The sequence below is a fragment of the Brachyhypopomus gauderio genome, chromosome 13 (genome assembly GCF_052324685.1).
Source record: "Brachyhypopomus gauderio isolate BG-103 chromosome 13, BGAUD_0.2, whole genome shotgun sequence".
NCBI classification, from domain to species: Eukaryota; Metazoa; Chordata; class Actinopteri; order Gymnotiformes; family Hypopomidae; genus Brachyhypopomus; species Brachyhypopomus gauderio.
The window spans coordinates 6,876,208-6,880,745 of NC_135223.1; the positions used below are offsets into that span (position 1 = coordinate 6,876,208).

General features: G+C 47.0%; 1 long non-coding RNA gene across 1 annotated transcript; it reads right to left on the reverse strand.

Moving 5' to 3' along the window:
- Positions 1-256: 256 nt before the first annotated feature.
- LOC143473246 (uncharacterized) lies at positions 257-3,120 on the reverse strand. The gene is made up of 4 exons (XR_013120489.1): positions 3,072-3,120; positions 1,614-1,749; positions 1,411-1,532; positions 257-589 (listed from the first exon to the last, which is right to left on the reverse strand). It is a non-coding gene; the product is annotated as an uncharacterized LOC143473246 (long non-coding RNA).
- Between the last annotated feature and the right edge of the window lie 1,418 nt (positions 3,121-4,538).

A 4,538-nucleotide genomic window follows, 5' to 3' on the forward strand; every position in this document is an offset into this window, starting at 1 on the left:
GCAGTAGAACACAGCGGTAGAACACAGCAGTAGAACACAGCGGTAGAACACAGCGGTAGAACACAGCGGTAGACCACAGCGGTAGAACACAGCCGTAGACCACAGCAGTAGAACACAGCGGTAGAACACAGCGGTAGAACACAGCGGTAGACCACAGCGGTAGAACACAGCAGTAGAACATAGATTTACATTCAAATTGAAATCAAACATTTTAGTGAAGCATTATATTGTTTTTTTGCAGTCACTTGAGCTTGACTGAAATGTAAAAAGTGTGAAGCAGCACCTCAAATTAAAGATGATGTTATCCACTTTGGTATCATAACTGCATTCATGCACCACGTATTTGTTCAATGAGGTTTCTCTAGTGAAGATCATAAGCAGTCTGATCCAGTATTCAGGATGTAGTGTGGAGTGTGCAGTATGTACTATGTCGTATGCAGTATGCTGTGAAGAAGGAATGATCGTGTGTGCGCTGATCCCAGAGCAGATTGGCCAAATTGCCGTTATCCTCATATTTAGGCACACAGAGGAATGGGGATTCATGCATGAATGTTCTTTAATCATCTTCAAACCACTGCTCCTCTCCTCCCTATGGCGGAGAGACAAAGAAGAAGGGAGTGAGAGGGAGAGAGGGAGGGGTGAGGGTTGAGAGAGAGGGATATAGGGAGAGAGGGATAGAGAGAGAGAGGGAGGGGTGAGGGGTGAGAGAGAGGGAGAGAGAGAGAAAGGAAGGGGTGAGGGGTGAGAGAGAGGGGTAGAGGGATAGAGGGATAGAGAGAGAGATAGAGAGAGAGAGAGAGAGAGAGAGAGAGAGAGAGAGAGAGAGAGAGAAAGTGCATGACCCTCTCCAGTCCCACTGGACTACTGTGGCCACTGTATGATTGCAAAGCGTTACAACAGCCTAATTAGCATAATGTTCCACCCCTTCTTCTGTCCTCCCTCAGGTCTCTGACTGTCTCTCCCTCTCTCTCTCTCTCCCTCTCTCTCACCCTGTCTCTCTATCTGTCTATCTGACTCCCTCCCTCTCCCCCTCTCTCTCCCTCTCTCTCACCCTGTCTGTCTGTCTGTCTGTCTGACTCCCTCCTTCTCTCCCCCTCTCTCTCTCTCTCTCTCTCCTCTCTCTCTCTCTCTCTCCTGCTCCCCCCCCCTCTCTCTCTCTCTCTCTCTCTCTCTCTCACCCTGTCTGTCTGTCTGTCTATCTGACTCCCTCCCTCTCTCCCCTCTCTCTCTCTCTCCTCTCTCTCTCTCTCTCCTGCTCCCCCCCCTTTCTCTCTCTCTCTCCCTCTCCCTCTCTTATGCTATGCTACGTGTTGTCCCACTGAAATATCCCTGAGGTTCTTGATGATTTTGAGCTTGTTAATAATCATTATGGATGTGCAGTGAAGTGAATGAAGAGAATAATTAACTCACCTGGGCCGATCTAAATGAACCTTAAGCGTCCCAGCATCCCTCCTCCAGTGTGCTGTCCATCAGGGACTCATTAGAGATGGGGAGGAGATCTCAGGATAACGCTCTCCAGACCTTTAAGACCTCTAATAGTGTACAATGAGTAGCATGAGATTTGCCCTGAGATGTAATATAAGAGGATTCCTCTACTGAGAAAATACATGTACCTCTTCCAGTATCTTTAGGAAACATGAAGCTGTTTCTAATAAAAAACACCTCCGTGTTGCATAAAGTATGAGCTCCAACATCGTCCAGCTTAATGTCGACCTGCTGGTGGGCCAGTGTGTTGGCTACGACTCGGGCCTGTTGGTGAAGGACAGGTGTGCATTCTGAGCACTGAAGTCACACACACATATGCTCTCAGTCACACACACACACACAGATCTTGAAGCACTGTAAATGTTTTTGTCTCATGAGAAAGTGCACAACTAGAAAGACACACACACATATGCACACACAGACACACAAATGAACACACACACACACACACACACACACACACACACACACACACACATCCACACACACACAGGCACGAATTGTTCTGGCTTGTACCGCCGACAGTCAAATGTTAAGAATCTTTTTCCCATTCACAGGGACACAATCAAGGATTTGTTCCCATCATACACATGAAGTGAGCAGGCGGAGATGAAACGCAGGCATTCCTTGATGGCCGTCCAAGTGTAATCTCCACCTCAGCTCCTGAGCTGACGTTGTGCTACAGACGAGCTTTACTCAGTCTACCACAAACACTCATTAAAGGGGCTGTGGTGGTATTTAAGGCTGAGGCAGGATTAGGCCTCGGTGTGTTCCTGAGAATGTCCACATGTCAGCGCAGGAGAAGACGCTACAGAACCTGGTGGGGGGAAGACGCTCCACCTTTAATCCTGCACCACATGTGAAGATGGCAATTATTTGTCCAAAAAATCCCAGACCCCAACACAAGGCTGCATGGCTGACCGGAGATCAGTGCTACCTGGTTTTACCTGGTTCTGCCTGGTTCTGCCTGGTTTTACCTGGTTCTGCCTGGTTTTCCCTGGTTCTGCCTGGTTCTGCCTGGTTCTGCCTGGTTCTACCTGGTTCTGCCTGGTTCTGTCTGGTTCTACCTGGTTCTGTCTGGTTTTACCTGGTTCTGCCTGGTTCTGTCTGGTTTTACCTGGTTCTGCCTGGTTTTACCTGGTTCTGCCTGGTTCTGCCTGGTTCTACCTGGTTCTGCCTGGTTTTACCTGGTTCTGCCTGGTTCTATCTGGTTCTACCTGTTTTTACCTGTTTTTACCTGGTTCTACCTGGTTCTACCTGGTTCTGCCTGGGATTTCCTGGTTCTGCTTGGTTCTGCCATCCTTGCCCCAACACCAACACCAACACCAACCTACAGGCGTTCACAAAAATCTGAACTCGAATTTGAGTTTTTCTTTCACTGAGCTTACCATCTACCATCAACCCCAACTACTTCTTCCTTTCCCCCCTCTCCCCCTTTCCCTCTGTTTCCCTCTGTATCTCTCTGTTTTCCTCTGTCTCTCTCTGTTTTCCTGTCTCTGTCTGTCTCTCTCTGTTTCTCTCTTGTGTTTCTGTGCCTCTAGTTTTCCTAATACAGCTGAAACCAGTTTGTTCTTTTGTTTTTTGACCTTTTTCACCTTCAGATTCAAAATCCATGTCACTTCAGACGGATCCAATGAGCCAATCTGCTTTTAATCTTGGCAGCAGAGAGTGCAAGTAGGCGGGACTTGGACTGTCCCTCCTCCCACCGGCAGACGCCACTCATTTGTGGCACATCATATGCCACTGTAGTCCTGGGAGTTTATAGTTCATGCATGATGGCAGAGAACTACAAATCCCAGGTAAGCTGAGTTAAGGTCCGTGGATCTGGCCATGGTAAAGTTGTCATGTTTAGTACTGGGAGATAAATGCTTTGGGATCAGTGTCTGCCTAATGTCCCCAGACCCCAGGCTTGGCTGGATATGCCCCTCCCACCACGCATGCCCCTCCCATCAGCTGGGCTTTGGAGACAGAGAGGCTGGTGCTGGTATTTTGCTTGCAAAGCTGAAAAAGGACCTCTGTCCAAAATGTCCATGTGCACTGTAGTTTTGACTACCTCTACATCTTTTACTACAGTACATTGCAGTTACTCACCTGGAATCCTATATATATATATATATATATATATATATATATATATATATATATATATATATATATATATATATATATATAGTCTATTATATGTATGTATGTATGTATGCATATATATATATATATATATATATATATATATATATATATATATATATATATATATATATATATAGTCTATTATATGTATGTATGTATGTATATATATATATATATATATATATATATATATATATATATATATATATATATATATATATATATATATATTTGTGAAGTTGATCTGTCACCAGAGGACAGATGGAATAAGACTCAATGTGTGGAGAGGTGGAGTGGCCCTGGCTTGTCTTCATTTCGTGGGGTTTGTTTTGGTTGGAGCTGACGGGCGAGGTGGAGGAGAACTCCTTCTCCAACATCTGTTCTTGCCAGTGAGCGTGGCGGACAGCTTCCCACCGGGAATCCCCCCCCCCCCCCCTCGCCTCTCCACGGAGGAAGCGTGAAAGATTTGCAGCGGAGCGCTTAATGGTGATTACAGGAAGGGTCTTGGGAGGCATCTGCCCGCCCCTTTGGGGGCTGCCCCCAATAGACCTCGCCCTAAGCCCCGCCCCCACATGGAGCTCACTGGATTACATAAACAAACATAACCAAAGCCTTCTTCCTCGTTTCGACACTTAAGGTAAATGCAGGCCAAGCCCGGTAGGAGCCACTGGACGTGCTCACATACACGGCCGCCGTGAAGAACGTGTGTGACGTAAGCAGGCGGCTCCTTGTGTCACAGGGGCTTTGGACCGGCGCGCTTGGCTTTTCCACGTGTGTGAACCTTACACCAGGATCAGGCTACCATTTGAAACAATTACAGATGGCGGAGGCAGAGGCCGAGCTGACAGGCGTATCAGTCGTCTCCTCGTGTCTTGACAGGCTTCGCGGTGCTATGATTAATTACCACCAGCCCTCATTGGGCT